Below are 19,690 nucleotides of genomic sequence, written 5' to 3'. Positions count from 1 at the left end.
AGTAAAAAGAGAAGAATCAGATAAACACAATAAAAAATGATGAAGGGGAAATCACCACTGATCTCACAAAAATACAGGCCACCATCAGGGAATACTATAAACATCTCTACACAAATGAACTTTCTAGTTAAAGAAATGGATAAATTTCTGGACACATACACACTAACAGGACTAAACCAGCAAGAAGTCAAATTCCTGAAAAGACCAATAACAAGTTCTGAAATTGAGGTACTAATTAATAGCTTACCAACCAAAAGCAAGTACAGAATCAGATGGATTCACAGCCAAATTCTAGCAGAGGCACAAAGAGGAGCTGGTACCATTCCTTTGAAACTGTTCCTAACAATAAAAAAGAGGAACTTCTCCATAACTCATTTTATTAGCCCACCATAATACACCAAAATGTGTCAGAGACACACCCCACCAAAAATTCAAGTCAATATCCCTGATGAACATCATTGTGAAAATCCTCAATAAGATCATGGAAAACTGAATCCAGCAGCACATTAAAAACTTATCCACCACAATAAATTTGGATTCATCCCTGGGGTGTGTGAATGGTTCAACACATGCAAGTCATTAACGTAATCCATCACATAGACACAACCAGTGACAAATACCTCATAATTATCTCAATAGATGCAGAAAAGGCTTTTGATAAAGTTCAACACCCCTTCATGCTAAAAACTCTCAGTAAACTGGGCCTTGATGGAACGTATCTCAAAATAATAACTATTTATGACAAAACCACAGCCAATATCATAATGAATAGGCAAAAACTGGGGAAATTCCCTTTGACAACTGGCATAAGACAAGAATGCCCTTTGTCACCACTCCTATTCAACCTAGTATTTGAAGTCCTGGCCAGGGCAATCAGGCAAGGGAAAGAAATAAAGGGTATTCAAATAGGAAAAGAGGAAGTAAAATTGCCTCTGTTTGCAGATAACATGATAGTATATTTAGAAAACCACATCATCTCAGCCCCAAAGGGCCTTAAGCTGAGAAACAACTTCAGCAAAGTCTCAGAGTACAAAATTGATGTGCAAAAATCACAAGCATTCCTATACACCAATAACAGACAAACAGAGAGCCAAATGGTGAATTAACCCCCATTCACAATTGCTACCAAGAGAATAAAATCCCTAGGAATACAACTTACAAAGGATGTGAAAGACCTCTTCAAGAAGAACTACAAACCACTGCTCAAGGAAATAAGAGCAGGCACAAACAAATGAGAAAACATTCCATGCTTATGGATAGGAAGAATCAATATCATTAAAATGGCCATACTCTCCGAAGTATTGTATCCCCAACAAGCTATTATTTACTTTCTTCACAGAATTAAGAGAAACTACCTGAAATTTCATACGGAATCAAAAAAGAGCCTGCATAGCCAAGACAGTCCTAAGCAAAAATAACACAGCTGGAGGCATCACACTACCTGAATTCAAACTATACTAAAGGGCTACAGTAACCACAGAGCAACATGCTGGTACCAAAAGACATATATAGACCAATGGAACAGAACAGAATCTCAGAAATAACACCACACATCTACAACCATCTGATCTTTGACAAACCTGAGAAAAATAAGCAATGGGGAAAAGATTCCTATTTAATAAATGGTGTTGGGAAAACTGGCTAGCCATAAGCAGAAAACTGAAACTGGACACCTTCCTTACACTTTATACAAAAATTAACCCAAGATGGAGTAAAGACTTAAATGTAAAACCTAAAACCATAAAAACCCAAGAAGAAAACCTAGGCAATACTATTCAGGACATAGGAATGGACAAAGACTTCATAACTAAAACATCAAGAGCAATGGCAACAGAAGCCAAAATTGACAAATGGGATCAAATTAAACTAAAGAGCTTGTGGGCAGCAAAAGAAACTATCAAGAGTGAACAGGCAATCTACAGAATAGGAGAAAATTTTTGCCCTCTCTCTATCTGACAAAGGGCTAATAACCAGAATCTACAAGAAACTTAAACAAATTTATAAGAAAAAAAAAGTAAACCTTATCAAAAAGTGGGTGAAGATTATGAACAGACACTTCTCAAAAGAAGACATTATGTAGCAAACAAATGTATGAAAAAAGGCTCATCATCATTGGTCACTAGAGAAATGTAAATCAAAACCACAGTGACATACCATCTCATGCCATTAAAAAGTCAGGAAACAACAGATGCTGGAGAAGATGTGGAGAAATAGGAACACTTTTATACTGTTGGTTGGAGTGTGAATTAGTTCCATCATTGTGGAAGATAGTGTGGTGATTCTTCAAAGATCTGGATCCAGAAATATCATTTGACCCAGCAATCTCATTACTGGGTATATACCCAAAGGATTATAAATCATTCTATTATAAAGACACATGCACATATGTGTTTATTGCAGCACTATTCACAGTAGCAAAGACTTAGAACCATCTCAAATGCCCATAAATGATAAACTGGATAGAGAAAATTTGGCACATATACACCATGGAATACTATGCAGCCATAAAAAAAAGATGAGTTCATGTCCTTTGACAGGGCATGAATGAAGCTGAAAACCATCATTCTCAGCAAACTAACAGAGGAACAGAAAATTAAATACTGCATGTTTACATTAATAAGTGGGAGTTGAAAAATGAGAACACATGCACACAGGGAGAGGAACATCACACGACAGGACCTGTCAGGGGGTGGAGGGCCATGGGAGGGATAGCATTAGGAGAAATACCTAATGCAGATGATGGATTGATGGGGACGTGTGTATACCTATGTAACAAACCTGCATGTTCTGCACATGTATCCCAGAACTTAAAGTATAATAATGATAATATAATAATAATAATAATAATAATAATAATAATAATAATAACACCTAATGCGAAGACAACGCCAAGGGTATGGGCAAGTCATCATTTGATAGAGAAATGAGTATGAATATCAGAAATGGGTCTTCATGAAAGTCTTCTCTCATATCTTCTTCATATTGGGTATGCCAAGGAAGAGGAGGAAGAGGGGAGGTTAGACTTGCTGTCTCAGGGGTGGCAGAGGAGTAAGAAAATTCACTTATAAATTCCCACCTGCATTTGAAGCCCATAGTTTTCAATGGTTGTATTCATCTGTTCTCACACTATTATAAAGAAATATTTGAGAAAACAAAATTTATAAAGAAAAGAGGTTTAATCAACTAACAGGAAGCATGGTGGCATCTGCTTCTGGGCAGGCCCCAGGGAGCTTTGACTCATGGTAGAAGGCATACGAGGAGCAGGAATCTTAACATGAAAGGAACAAAACAAAAGGAGTAGTGGAAGATGCCACACATCTCTAAAAACCAGATCTCATGAGAACTCATGATTATCATGTTAATACCAAGGCAGATGGCATTAAACCATAAGAAATCATTTTTATTATCCAATCACTTCCCACCAAGCCCAGCCTCCAACAGTGGGGATTACACTTCACTGTGAGACTTGGGCAGGGACACAGATGTAAACCATGTCAATGGTCAACCACCTTTGTATGTGAGAAAGGTATACATGTTGAGATTCCAGTGGCAGAATGCTATGATGTCCTGTCTCCTCCCCATTTTATGTTATGGATCCTTAATTCTATTGCACTAGTGTTGAAAGGTAGGTCACAATAGGCCACTAAAGATCTCCCCTCATGAATGAATTAATGTTGCCATTAAAAAGTCTTGTAGAAATCGATTCACTTTTTGCTCTTTTTCCATGCAAGAACACAAAGTCTCTCCCCATGGGAGAAGCAGATTTCTAGAAACCAGAACCTCTCCAGATGCTACTGATTTATTCTCAAGTTTCCTAGCCTTTGGAACTGTGATAAAATGCATTTTTAAACATAAAATCCCCAATCTTCAGCATTCTTTTATAGCAGCAGAAAGAAAAAAAAAGGATATTATGTACATATTACACATATTTGTAGTATATATAAAAATTATTTAAATACAGATGTGTTTAAATAAAATGCTCATACACTTTATTTAAAATATGCATATTACATATGTATTCTGTCCTCTGGATAACCTTAATAACCATCAATGTTTCTTATGAATGTTCACTAAAACATTTCAAAGTATTTGTATAGCCACCTGTATATAGGCAAAGCTCATGTGCCAGTGATCATAGATATGTGTAGGCATTTGCACAACTGTGTGTGTATACACATATACAATACACAAAGTGCATTATTCCATTTTCACACTGTTGATAAAGACTGGGAAGAAAAAAGGTTTAATTTGACTTGCAGTGCAACATGGTCAGGGGGCCTCAGAATAATGGTGTGAGGCAAAAGGCAGTTCTTACATGGTGCTGAAAAGAGAAAATGAAGAAGCAGCCAAAGTGGAAACTCCTGATAAAGCCATCAGACCTGATGAGCCTTATTCACTATCATGAGAATAGCCTGAATAAGAACAGCCAACCTCCATGATTACACTTCACTGTGGGTCCCACCCACAACATGTGGAAACTAATTTTTAAATTATTTTATTAATTTTTTTCTCTACTTTTGGTTTAATCATAACTACAAAATTTGTTGTTGTTGTTTTTGTTTTAATCATACTTTAAGTTCTAGGGTACATGTGCACAACGTGCAGGTTTGTTACATATGTATACATGTGCCATGTTGGTTGGTGCACCCATGAACTCGTCATTTACATTAGGTTTTCTCCTAATACTATCTCTCCCCCATGACCCTACCTGATGACAGGCCCCAGTGTGTGATGTTCCCCACCCTGTGTCCAAGTGTTTTCATTTTTCAATTCCCACCTGTGAGTGAGAACATGAAGTGTTTGGTTTTCTGTCCTTGTGATTGTTTGCTCAGAATGATGGTTTCCAGCTTCATCTATGTTGCTACAAAGATATGAACTCATCCTTTTTTTATGGCTGCCTTGTATTCTGTAGTGTATATGTGCCACATTTTCTTAATCCAGTCTGTCATTGATAGACATTTGGGTTGGTTCCAAGTCTTTGCTATTGTGAATAGTGCCATAATAAACATATGTGTGCATGTGTCTTTATTGTAGCATGTTTTATAATCCTTTGGGTATATACCAAGTATTGGGATCTCTGGGTCAAATAGTATTTCTAGTTTTAGATCCTTGAGGAATTGCCACACTGTCTTCCACAATGGTTGAACTAGTTTACACTGCCACTAACAGTGTAAAAGTGTTCCTATTTCTCCACATCCTCTCCAGCACCTGTTGTTTCCTGACTTTTTAATGATTGCCATTCTAACTGGTATGAGATGGTATCTCATTGTGGTTTTGATTTGCATTTCTCTGATTACCAGTGATGATGAGCATTTTTTCTTGTGTCTGTTAGCTGCATAAATGTCTTCTTTTAAGAAGTGTCTGTTCATATCCTTTGCCCACTTTTTGATGGGATTGTTCAATTTTTTTCTTATAAATTTAAGTTCTTTGTAGATTTTGCATATTAGCCCTTTGTCAGATGGGTAGATTGCAAAAATTTTCTCCCATTCTGTAGGTTGCCTGTTAACTCTGATGGTGGTTTCTTTTGCTGTGTAGAAGCTCTTTAGTTTAATTAGATCCCACTTGTCTATTTTGTCTTTTGTTGACATTGTTTTTGGTGTTTTAGTCATGAAGTCCTTGCCCATGCCTATGTCCTGAATGGTATTGCCTAGGTTTTCTTCCAGGGATTTTATGGTTTTAAATCTAACATGTAAGAGACTTTAATATCCCATTGTCAATAGTAGACAGATCAATGAGACAGAAGGTTAACAAGGATATCCAGGACTTGAACTCAGCTCTGCACCAAGCAGACCTAATAGACTTCTACAGAACTTTCCATCCCAAGTCAACAGAATATACACTCTTCTCAGTACCATATCACACTTATTCCAAAATTGACCACATAGTTGGAAGTAAAGCACTCCTCAGCAAATGTAAGACAGCAGAAACTACAACAAACTGCCTCTCAGACAACAGTCCAATCAAATTAGAACTAAGGATTAAGAAACTCACTCAAAACTGCACAACTATGTGGAAACTGAATAACCTGCTTCTGAATGGCTAGTGAGTAAATAACGAAATGAAGGCAGAAATAAAGGTTATTTGAAACCAATGAGAATAAAGACACAATGTACCAGAATCTCTGGGACACATTTAAAGCAGAGTGTAGAGGGAAACTTAGAGCACTAAATGCCCATAAGAGAAAGCAGGAAAGATCTAAAATTGACACCCTAACATTAAAAGGACTAGAGAAGCAAAGGCAAACAAATTCAAAAGCTAGCAGAAGGCAAGAAATAAATAAGAACACATGGAAATTATGATAGTACAATTCAAGCTGATTTGGGTGGGGGTACAGAAAACTATATTATTTCACTCCTCTAAATCTCATGTCCTCGCATTACAAAATCAGTTACACCTTCCCAACAACCCAAAAGTACACAATCTAAAGTTTCATCTGAGACAAGGCAAGTTCCTTCCACCTATGAGACTGTAAAATCAAAAGCAAGCTAGTTACTTCCTAGAAACAATGGGGGTACTGGTATTGGATAAATATGGCCATTCTAAATGGGAGAAATTAGTGAAAATAAAGGAGTTACAGGGCCCATGCAAGTGTGAGATCCAGTATGGAAGTCAAATTTTAAAGTCCCAAAATGATCTCTTTTGACTCCAGGTCTCAAATCTAGGTCACACTCGTGCAAGAGATAGGTTCCCATGGTCTTGGTCAGCTCCACCTCTGTGACTTTGCAGGGTATGTCCACCCACCTGTCTGATTTTACTGGCTGTGGTTGAGTATCTGTGGCTCTTCCAGGTGCATGCTGCAAGCTGTCAGTGGATCTAACATTATGGGGTCTGGAGGATGGTGGCCCTTTTCTCACAGTTACACTAGGCCATGCCTTAGTAGGGATTCTGTGTGTGGGTTCTGAAACTGCATTTCCCTTCCACACTGTCCTAGCAGATGTTTTCCATGAGGGCACCACCCCTGAAGCAAAATTCTGCCTGGGCATCCGGGCATTTCCATATGTCTTCTAAAATCTAGGTGGAGGTTCCTAAACCTCAATTCTTGACTTTTGTACACCCAGGCTCAACACCATATGGAAGCTGCCAAGGCTTGATCTTTCCATTCTCTGAAGCCAGAACCTAAACTGTATGTTTGCCCCCCTTCAGTCACGGCTGGAGTGGCTGGGACACACAACACCAAGTTCCTAGGCTGCACACAGCATGGAGAAACGGGGCCCAGCCCACAAAACAACTTTTCCCTCATGGGCTTCCAGGTCTGTGATCAAAGAGGATGCTGTGAAGGACTCTGACATGGCCTGGAGACATTTTCCCCATGGTCTTAGGGATTAACATTAGGCTCCTTGCTAGTTATGCAAATTCCTGCATCCAGCTTGAATTTTCCCCTGGAAAATGGTTTTTTTTTGTTTTTTGTTTTTTTTTTTTTTTTTGCTTTTTTTTTGTATAGTCAGGCTGCAAATTTTCCAAACTTTTATGCTCTGCTTCCCTTATAAAACTGAATGCTTTTAACAGTACCGAAGTGATCCCTTGAAGTTTCACTGCTTAGGAATTTCTTCTTCCAGATGCCCTAAATTTTCTCTCTCAAGTCCAACATTCCACAAGCCTTTAGTTCAGGGGCAAAAATGCTGCCAGTCTCTCTGCTAAAATGTAACAATCATCACCTTTACTCCAGTTTACTTCCAACAAGTTCCTCATCTCCATCTGAGACCACCTTAACCTGGAACTCATCACCCATATCACTATCTGCATTTTGGGCAAAGCCATTCAACAAGTCTCTAAGAAGTTCCAAACTTTCCTATATTTTCCTATCTTCTTCTGAACCCTCCAAATTGTTCCAACCTCTGCCTGTTACCAAGTTCCAAAATCATTTCCATATTTATGGTTGTCTTTTCAGCAATGCTCCACTGTAGTGGTATCAATTTATTGTATTCATCTGTATCCACAATGCTGATAAAGGCATACCCAAGACTGGGAAGAAAAAAGATTTAATTGGAGTTACCATCCACATGCCTGGGGAGCCCTCAGTATTATGGCGTAGGCAAAAGGCACTTCTTACATGGTAGCAGAAACAGAAAATGTGGAAGAAGCAAAAGTGGAAATGTTGATAAACCCATAATTATCTCATGAGACTTATTTACTGTTACAAGAATAGCATAGGAAAGATCAGCTCCCATGATTAAATTCCCTTCCCCTGAGTCCCTCCCACAACACAGGGGAATTCTGGGAGACAAAAGTCAAGTTGAGATTTGGGTGGGGACACAGCCAAACCATATCACAAGCACAGATGACTATGTACACATTTGAAAATATCTTATAAGCTTGCATATAGCTAAATATGCCCATGTCCACTATACAAATTAGCTATGATGACAAATTTGTTTATGCTGGTTTGTGATGCCTGTCAGCTTTGGCCTTATGAAAATATACCTGGGTGCATATACATATGCGTGTGTGGGGGGCAGTGTGTGTGTGTAGGAAAAGTCTAGGGTGTATACATTATGTGTATAATAAGAGACATTAAGTAACCATATGTATTGTGGAGAAGCTACAGAATATTGGGAAGAAAGAGTAATTTCAGATTTACTCAGCCTGGAAATGCAGTTATATCAATGAATAGAGACCTGATTTAAAAACTAGCATATTTGCAGACATGTGCATTGTAGGCAAGGTTCATACAGTGTCAAACTATTATTAAATCAAAGAAAGAAAACTCTCTGTGTAGACAGCTGTTATTCCACAACTGGGAGCTCAAACTTATATCCATAAAAGAAGAAATTGAGTGTAATAGTCAGATCTGAAAAAGGATAGTGTTTATACCCAAGAAGGCTAAGTGCCCTGGATATGAAAGATACATTTGTACAACCAGAAAGTGTACATAGTTAAGCAAAGAGGAAATAGGTCAGTGCTTATTGCCAAAAGAGCTGTGAAAGATATCTAAAAAGAAAGTTTGCCAAGCTTTATACACACAGGATATCTCAATTTTATCTTGGGGAGAAGGAAGTCAGAATTTATACAACTAGAAAATTCATAGAAATACCCAAGTGAGAAAAACAAACAAACAAACAAGCCTTATAGCATTGGAAATTTTATGGCATTGGAAATTTTATGGCATTGTCAAAAGAAAGTAATCAGACTTTAGAAAGCCAGTTTTGTAACATCTCTAGGCAACAATTAAGAATGTCAGGTTGTACAGCATCAGGAAATTACATCCTTGCCCAAGGAGTGAAATTGGGTTTATGTTGTGAATCTCAACTCAGTCACAAGAAAGAAGATGGGCAGTGTTTATACAGCAGGAAAGCTGAGTTGCACTTTGTGGTATATATCCCTGGAAATCTCATCCCATGTCCAAAAAAAGATAATCAGTTGTACAGGTGGAGAGCTCCCATTCATTATATCTCCAGGGAGCTCATATTTCCTACTCAAAAGACGAAGGAAGCCAAAGTTTATTTTGCCAAGTTTCTGTATCAATAAACAAGAACTGATAGAGCCAGATTTATTCTTTGAAGAGCATGTTTATGACCAAGGTAAGAGAGGTTAAGGTTTGGACAGCCAGAAACCTCATAGCCATATTCAGGCAAAAGAGGAGAGCCAGGTATGGATGGGACGCACACTCATATTTTATAAAATTCAGTGACAGCTCACTGGGTATAAATTTTCCATCCAAGTCTAAGTCAAAAGACCATGGTATACACAGATTGGAAGCCTTCATTCATCCAAGAATCACATGTTCAGTTTTTCTACAGATATTAATTATTCTCCTTTATCAAAAAGAAGGCAGCCAGACTTTATTCAGCTGGGCAACTTGTATCCATTGGCAAGAGATGAAAATATCAGTATGCTCATATTCAAGGAACAATTCTGCAATTTATAAACCAGAGATGCTTAATGCATATCCAAGAAATAAAGATTTCAGCATTTATAAATCAGAAAGCAGACTTCAATATGCAGAAAAAGAGAAGTCCATGATGTCTTTTCTTACTATTTTGCTACCATGCAGTACTGTTTTTGTCCACCTGTTTCTTTCAGTTCTTATGGACACATATTTCACGTATTCATATTGATGCTTCTGTAAGTGGGAGGTGATTGCTGAAGTTTTCTATTTCTTGTTTCTTCTTATCGACTCTCCACATCCTTTTAGTTCTTCATGTTGAAATTGTACATGGATTTATCTCTTCAAAAATCTTGATACAGTACTTTTCTTATTCTGGGTGTGGGTTTTCTAGTTGTATATCTGTCCTCCTTAATTTGTGTATACAAACATAATTTTCTGACAAAATACAGCTTGACAGCAATTATTGTTGGACATAGTTATGAAATTTTTGGCTAAGAAAATATTGCATAATGGATACTGATTTGGTGAGAAGAGCGTAGTAAGGGCAGTTTTATGTCACCTGCATCATCCCTTCCCTAACTCATTAGCACAGTGCACAGAGAGAAATTGGCTATTTGGAAGACAGTAAAATGATAACCAAACTTTGGCTTATACTTCAACATGGTCATGCCACAGAGAACTGGGCAGGTTCTCATAGACCCAGACTCCAGACTGGTACCTAAACACAAAGATGCCAGACTGACCCTGGCACCAGCTAACATCACACAGCCCCAGTCTTTATGCCACACCTACGATCAGTCTCCACAGGATACAGAGAGCCATTGGTGATCCTGAGATTTCAGCCCAACCTAGTGCCTTACCAGCCCTGGAAGCTTTCACTATCAGAACCACACCAGAAAGTGTGCCAAGAGCCTACAGATAGGGTGACTATTGAAAGGCTTTCTCAGAAAAGCCAGTCTGCAATTATTAGGAAAAGTATGTACTTCACCAAATGAGTGCATACCAATATATGACCACAGATATCAGGAAGTCAGGAAAAGATGGCATTATCAAGAGAAAATAAAGTGCTAATTACTCACCCTAGAGAAATGAAGATGTATACAATGGCTGACTAAATAACATTGGTCAAATAACTGCTTTAAGGAAGGTCAGTAAACTTCATTAAAATAAAGAGAAACAATTCAATTAGGAATTAAATAGAGAAAGCCATAAGTGACCAAAACAAAAAATTTAACGGAGACTATAAAATAATAAGCATAATAAATGAATCAGAAAACCTGAAACTAAAATATATTAAAAAATAAAATTTAAAATGCAACAAAAACATCAACACCAAAATTAATCAAGCTGAGGAAAGAATTTGATAACTCAAAAGCAAGTTATTTCAAAATATATAGTCAGAGGAGAAAAGGGTAATAAAGAATGAAGAGAGATTATGAGATCTATGGAAAAACATGAAGACAGTAATGTTATTAATTATAAGAGTAACAAGAGAAGAAGAAAAAGATAAAATGGTAGAAATGTAATTTTTTCAAATGATAGCAGAAAACTTTTCAACTGGCAGCAAAATATAAATATCCAGATGTACAAATTTCAAAGTTTCCCAATCAGATTAATTTATACAAGGCTACATTAAAATATTTTATAATAAATTTTTTTAAAAGACAAAGCCAATCCTAAAAGCAGCAACACAAAAAATAAAATAACATATAAGTAAGTCCATAACAGCTAGCAGATTTCTCAGTAGAGAGCCTGCAGCCAGGAAATAGTGGGACAATAATATTTATATATTAATAATATGAAGAAAAAGAGAAAAAAAACTCCCTACTAAGAATAATGTACACATAAAGCTTTTCTTCTGAAATGAAGAAAAGATGAAATGTTTCTCAAATAACCAAGATCTGAGGAAGTTTATTGCCATCAGACCTATTTCATAAGACATGATAAGAGAGATTGAAGCTGAAAAAGAACACTGATTATTACATGAAAACATATGAAACTATAAAGCTCGCTGGTAAAGGCACTCAGCAAAATAAATAATATTCTGATACTATAATGGAGGTGTGTCAATATCTATCTTTGATGTAAAAAGACAAAATGATTACAAGTAATAATAGATGCATTTATTTCACAAGGGGTAAATATAACTAAATTATATATTTTGAAATTAAAAAACAGTTTAGAAAAGATGCAGGAGATAGAGGGCAGAATTAGTGCATGCAGTTATTTGTTATTATTAACCTATGACAGCCATATACTGCCTCAATAATTTTTACATAAGTCTTAATTGCAGGGAACATAAAAGAGGTTCAGTAAATACCATTACAGGAAAACATCAAACACACACATGCAAAATAAAATGAGAGGACGAAAAAAACAAGTTATTGGAAATCACATCCAGAACAAATCACAAAGTGGCATTAATAGGTTCTTACCAATCAATAATCACTTTCAGTGTAAGGAGATGATAAAATTGTTCAGTCAGGAGCCTATTTACTTACTTCAGTAAAAATATTTCAAAGTCTGTTTTGACAGACTAGAATTACAACTCCTGCTTTTTTCTGTTTGCTTAGACATCCTACAGAATGGGAAAAAGTATTTGTAAATTATGCATCTGACAAATGTCTAATATCCAGTATCTTTAAGGAACTTAGACAAATTCACTGGAACAAATGAAGTACAAACAAACAATTTCATTAAAAACTGGGCAAAAAACAAACAAACAACAAACCAAACAAAAACATGAACCAGACAGTTTTCAATAGAAGACATATTTATGACCAACACAAATTAAAAAAAAAAAAGCAGAAACATCAGTGATCATCAGAGAAATGTCAGTCAAGACCACAATGAAGTCCTATCTAAAACCAGTCAGAATGGCCATTATTAAAAAGTCAGAAAATACAGGACACAGTGGCTCATGCCTGTAATTCCAGCACTTTGGGAGGCTCAGGAGATCACAAGGTTAGGAAATGGAGACCATCCTGGCTAACATGGTGACATCTCTTCTCTACTAAAAAATACAAAAAAAAATAGCCAGGTCTGGTAGTGGGTGCCGGTAATTCCAGCTACTCGGGATGTTGAGGCAGCAAAATGGCATCAACCTGGGAGGGAGAGCTTGCAGTGAGCCGAGATAGCACCACTACTGCACTCCAGCCTGAGTAACAAAGTGAGACTCCATCTAAAAAAAAAAAAAAAAAATCCGGAAATAGCAGATGTTGGCAAGGTTGTGAACAACAACAATAAAAAAGCTTTTATGATCTTGGGTAAACTATTGCAGTCATTGTGAAATACAGTATGGCAATTTCTCGAAGACCTAGAGAGAGAAATACCATTCAACCCAGAAATCCCATTACTAGGTATATACCCCAAAGAATAGAAATGGTTCAATTATAAAGACATGCACTCATTTGTTGAGTGCAGCACTATTCACAAAAGCATATATATTGAATCAATTTAAATGCCCATCTATGATTAACCAGATAAAGACAATGTGGTGCACATATGCCATGAAACACTCTTCAGCCATAAAAATACCAAATTATGTCCTTTGCAGGGACATTGTTGGAGCTGGAGACCATTAACCGAAGCAAACTCACACAGCAACAGAAAAACAAATACCGCAAGTTTTCACTCATAACTGGGAGCTAAATGATGAGAACACATGGACACATAGAAGGGAAGAAACCACAGTGGGGCCTACCAGAGGGTGAAAGCTAGGGTAACAGAGAGGATCAAGAACACTTACTAATGTGTACAAGGTTTAAAATCTAGGTGATGAAATAATCTCTACAACAAACCCCATGACACATGTTTCTTTATGTAACAAACCTGTACATACTGCATATGTACCCCTGAACTTAAAATGAATGTAAAAAATATATAGCCTTTAAATATTCAACCTGTGTTGCTTCAAGATATTTGTCTATAAAAACACAGATGGCTAAACATGAAGAAATAGAAGAAGGCAGTTATGTGAATGGATACCAAAAAACACAGAGGCAACTGTATTTACAGCAGACAAAATAGAGTTCAGGTAAAAACTGGTAATAGAACACATAGAAAGTCATTATATAAAGTATCAACACAGTAAGATTATATGACTATTATAAATATATATACACCCAATGTTAAAATATGTAAATAAATACAGCAAGCACTAATAGATCTGAAGGGAGAAGTAGACTACAATACAGTATTGGTAGGGGTCTCCAACACCACACCATAAGCAATGCACAAATTTAGCAGACAAATAATTCAGCCTAAACTACTATTTAGACCAAATGAACCTAACAGTCATGAATAGAACATTGCATCATTCAGCCACAAAACTCCAATATTTTCTCAACTGCATATGGCATATTCCCCAGGAGAAATTTTATTCTGAGGCCAGAATGCAATTCTAAGCACATCTTAAAATAGAAAGCATACCAAATGTATTTTCTCAATACAATGATGCCAGACAAGAAATTAACAACAGTTCAAGGCACTTCTGAATCATTTCACAACTACATAGAAATTAAACAAATAAAACTGTCAATAGGTCAATAGAAAAAGTAATAAAGTCATATTTTTAAAAAATCTATGTCTATATCACCAAGAAGCACATCAAGTAAACAACCCAACATTATCATCAGTTAGCAGACAGAAAATATTAGAACAACAATAACAGAATTAGAAACTAGAAAGACAATACAAAATATCAAGAAAATTAAGAGTAGGTTTATAGAAGAAAGAAGCAACATTATCACATCTTTAGGAATGGGAACTAAGATGAAAAACAGAATTACCCAAATAAAAATATGAAACAAATAAGACATAACAACTGATACCACAGCAATGAAGAAGATCATAGGTGCTGTAATTGACAACTGCAATTGCTAATATGTTTTGGTGTAAAGCAATTGCATACTCAAGACAAATTGGATAATTCAGAAGACAGTAATGTTTCTTGGCACACTTACTAAGACTGAATGATGGAAAAATGAAAAAGAAAAGTCAATCAGTAAGTAAGAAGTTGAACTAGCAATAGCAACTATGTCATCAAAGAAGAGCCTTGCATCTGGTGGCTCCACAGCTGTATTTTATCAAATATGTAAAGAACAATACATATCAATTCTCAAACTCATTCCCCCAAGAGTTAAAGAATAAACAACATTTAAACTCACTTTATATCAGTTTGGTATCATTTTATATTACCAAAGCCAGCAAAAGTACAGGCAAAAATGAAAACTATAGGTGAATATCCCTGTTGAACACAAACGCAAAATTCTCAACAAATTACTAGAAAACCACATGAACCAACATATTAAAAAATCTAATTCTCTATCACCAAGTGGGATATATCCCAAAGATGTAAGGATGGTTTAACATATTCAAGTTAATATCACAGTAATAGAATGGAAGGCAAAATTATGTCATCATTTCCATAGATGAATGAGGCAGTGCTGCTTTCATAGGGCCACTAGATGCAGGGGTCTCTTCCTGCAAACCCCTGATTTGGCAACCAATGAATAAACATACACTGACACATAGATACTCTCCTCTGCTGGTCCAGCTGATGGTCCAAGCTACTTACAAGCCCCAAGCTGAGTTCAATAAACAGTTGCAACTTGGCCGTCAACCACTAGTTGTGGTTGAATTTATTCAGTAAGACTAATTAACAAAAGTTGAGAGTAAACACTGCAAGAGGGTAAAGATTAAAAGCTAGGTTCTGGCCTGTAATCCCAGCACTTTAGAAGGTGAAGGCAGGGGGATCATGAGGTCTGGTAGCAGGCAGCTATAGCCCCTGTTACTTGGGAGGCTGAAGCAGGAGAATGGTGTGAACCCGGGAGGCTGAGCTTGCAGTGAGCCGAGATCATGCCACTGCACTCCAGCCTGGGCGACAGAGCGAGACTCCGTATCAAAAAAAAAAAAAAAAAAAAAAAAAAGGCTGGGTTCTGAAGCATAAAAAAACATCATTTGTGGATAATAAACTTCTGCTGACCCCTCAAAGGAGGCAGTAAAATACCGGCAGCAGGACAAAGGTTAGCGTTAAACCTACATAACTAAACAAGTTAGTAAGATAAACTTTCCACATTCATTTGTTCTTGCACCCTAATCTTTCTGCCTCCTGCAAAGAGACCCTGGCTGCCTTCAGCCAAACAATCTGAAACTATGCAAATTCTCAGGCCTTCCAAGACAGTTTTTGACCATTACTGTAACTATCTTTAATATTTTTCCCACCAGCCTGACAGAACCTCAACATTTTCCCCTTTTTTTGGTTTCTGTATCATGTCTTTTTGATTGCACAGTGCAGATATATGCAGCCACAGGTTTGTCAGGAGAGTCAGTCACTGCTCTTATTCTGGCTTTGCATCCTAGAATTAGCAAATAACACACACAAAAAAACATAAGTACAATTAGCAGCATTCTTTTCCAGTCAAAGAATGACCTTTAGTGTTACTTGGATGTTAGTTTAATGTGTGCTGCTACCAAGGAACTCCACTGGGAGTATGTTAACTCCTTCCAGGCAAACAGTTACATTGTTAAAAGCTGGAAAGTGGGTGTCTGCTTAAGTAATAGGGCTGAGAAAAGGCAGAATTAAGAGAGGAGCTTAATAGTGTGTAGCAGGTATAGATATAGGCACAGCAAGAAAAATTAAAATGAAATAAATTATCTGGAGAGAATGATGTCTGTGTCCAGAGCAGGACTTGTATAGTTTTCTGAGTCATCTTCCTCAGCATTCTGTCCAGGGCCTGCATTTTCTTAGCAAGCTGCATTGTTTGAGGCTACAGGTCCTGTAGGGTCTTTCTGAGGCTGGCTCAAGTTTTTGCCTCTTTCTATCCTTTGATGAGGATGTACTCTCAAATCTGGTGTTGGAAATTCTAGGGGTGGTGCCTGGGCTAAGAGAGTTTGTATGATATTTAAAGAGCAGGTTATTGTTTTAATAAAAACTTGTGCTTTATTTTAATCTCTGCAATACAGAAAAGCTGAATGATACTTTTTTAACTTTAGCCAATTTGTTTACACACAGAATATTTTTTACAATTACAACTTGCTTAGACCTTCAAAACAAAGATTATATAACATTTCCTGCAGAAATTCCTTTTTATAACATTCTTCATGACTTTTACAATCTTTTGCATGCCTTAACTTTCTAATTTTGTTTTATAACTTCCCTTGCTGAAGATGCATTCTTATATCTATAACTTACTTAATATTTCTCTCTCTCCATCCTCCTTTATCTTTCTCCTTAGTATTACTTGCTGTGTCTCTCTCTAATCTTTTTTTTTTTTTTTAGTCTATTTCTTAGTCATTCTTTCCTTTTATTTTTCTCTTAATCCTTCTGTTTCTGTCTGATTTTGGAATTTATGTAGGGTCATGGTCTTCATTTCTGGTACTGGGATGGGTTCTTAGCCACTCCATGGTATGGTTTGATGCATCATGCAGGAATCTAAAGAGGACCTAAGGGGATGTGAACACAAACATAACCTCTTCTTCAAGTTAATAATTCATTAGGACTACATTATATAAATTAAATGAGTGTTGGTAGCAACAGATACATGTACATATCTTAGTTATCCAGATTCAGGGATGTGTGTAATGTCTGTCTGCCACAACTAATTAGGTTCCAATCCTCTAGGATTCACACCCCTAGAATCAGGGGACATGCCTGTGAGCTTGTGACCATAATTGGTGGGTTCTTGGTCTTGCTGACTTCAAGAATGAAGCTGCAGACCCTCGTGGTGAGTGTTACAGTTCTTAAAGATGGTGTGTGGAGTTTCTTCCTTCAGATGTCCAGATGCATCCAGAGTTTCTTCCTTCTGGTGGGTTCTTGGTCTCACTGACTTCAGGAGTGAAGCTGCAGACCTTCACGGTGAGTGTTACAGTTCTTAAAGGCAGAGCTTCTGGAGTTGTTCATTCCTTCTAGTGGGTTTGGTCTCACTTGCTTCAGGAGTGAAGCTGCAGACCTTCATGCTGAGTATTACAGCTCATAAAGGTGGTACAGACCCATAGAATGAGCAGCAGCAAGATTCATTGCAAAGAGTGAAAGAACAAAGCTTCCACAGAGTGGAAGAGAACCCTAGCGGGTTGCTGCTGCTGGCTCAGGTGGCTGCTTTTATTCACTTATCTGGCCCCACCCACATCCTATAAAGTGGAATGGTCCATTTTATAGAGAGCTGATTGATCCATTTTGACAGAGTGCTGATTGGTGCATTTAGAAACTTTTAGCTAGACACAGAGCACTGATTGGTGAGTTTACAAATCTTTAGCTAGACAGAGTGCTGATTGGAGTGTTTACAATCTTTAGCTAGAGAGAAAATTTCTCCAAGTCCTCACCTGTCCCAGAAACCCAGCTGGCTTCACCTCTCACTGGCACACCCCACGGGAAGGCTGGCAGCCCAGAGGGAGCTCATCCTCGGATCAAGCCCAGCAGGTGCCAGCTGGCCATGCCAAGTATGGGGCCCACCAAGCCTGCACCCACCCAGAACCCACGCTGGCCCACGAGAGCTGCATACAGCTCTGGCTCCCACCCATGCCTCTCCCTCCAAACATTTGCCTGAGGAGAGGGAGCTGGCTCCAGCCTTGGTCAGCCCCAGAGAGGGGCCCCCACAGCACAGCAGTGGGCTGAAGGGCTCCTCGAGCATGGCCAGAGTAGATGCTGAGGCTGAGGGGGCACCAAGAGTGAGCAAGGGCTGATAGGACATTGTCACCTCTCAAGATGACAATCTGGGCCTTGCAGGAAAATTTGTTTAGCCAGACTCAGGGTAAGTTGAATTTGTTTACATAAGTTTCTTCAATTTTGGTGGAAAAATTGAGGCAACAGAGGGGTTTGGTCAAGGAGTGATGTCATCATCTGAAGGTCTCCTGGCTCATTGCCATAAGCCAATGGTCTGCTTGCTCATTGCCATAAACCAATGGTACAGGCAGTGAGCTGTGGGCTTGAATGTGTGTAATAAAAATGGCATGGGTATGTTAATTTTGCAGTTGCTGAAGTCAAAGATAAAGACATAATTAAGACTGTAAAAGTTTTTAAATAATAAGCAGGGTAACCTTAGCTGTTTGAATACTAGCAAACCTAGATAGAGTGAACTGTTTAGTCTCTACCAGACTGGCACTTTTCCATGTTTACCTGACCCATCAGTAAACAGTGTTAAAGCATTAGGTATGGGGAAGTAAACTGTTTTTGTAGGCAATATTACTATAGTGTGAGATAAAAAATGAAGTAGTTTATTAGCAGGGAGCACATGCTCTATTTGTCCTGTGTAATCAGAGAAAACTATTTGCAGATTTATTGACAAAGGTAATACATTTCAAATTGCTTTTCACTTAAAGGACTAATAACACCAGAGTCATAACCTAGCAACTGATTGCAACATTTGTGACCTGAATAAATGACTTTACTAATTAACTGAATATGGGGAGACAGTGTTTTAGTCCCAGTATGTGAGCAAAAAACCCATTATTTGAAGCATAGCCTGGGGTTCATTTGTCCTAGTAACCCTGTAGGGGAGTGTTTGGTGGGAAAGATAAACAGCTGAATTGAATACTGTGGATCATTGAGATCTAGCTGCCTCTGAGAGATGGCTTGCTCAATTTCCTTTATTTCCCTTTTTGCTGCAGGGGTTAAATATCTGGGAGAATCAAGGGCTGGATTGCCCTTTAAGAGAGAAAACAGATTTTGTAGTTTGTCACTAGAAATCCTTAAAGTGGGATGGAATCAATTAATGTCTCCTAAGTTGCTAGTATTTAGTTTAACTTGTTGAGGTCTTACTGACAGAGAGCTTAGCAGATATCCAATATATTTCCAAGGAGAAGACATTTGTACTTTTTCAGGCGCAATGACTAAACCTTTTAGCTTTGTAGTCTTTAAGACAGAGG

Source organism: Pongo pygmaeus, chromosome Y (genome assembly GCF_028885625.2).
Source record: "Pongo pygmaeus isolate AG05252 chromosome Y, NHGRI_mPonPyg2-v2.0_pri, whole genome shotgun sequence".
Classification (NCBI taxonomy): domain Eukaryota; kingdom Metazoa; phylum Chordata; class Mammalia; order Primates; family Hominidae; genus Pongo; species Pongo pygmaeus.
The sequence above is the reverse complement of the archived record's forward strand: the minus strand, read 5'-3'. Positions refer to the sequence as shown.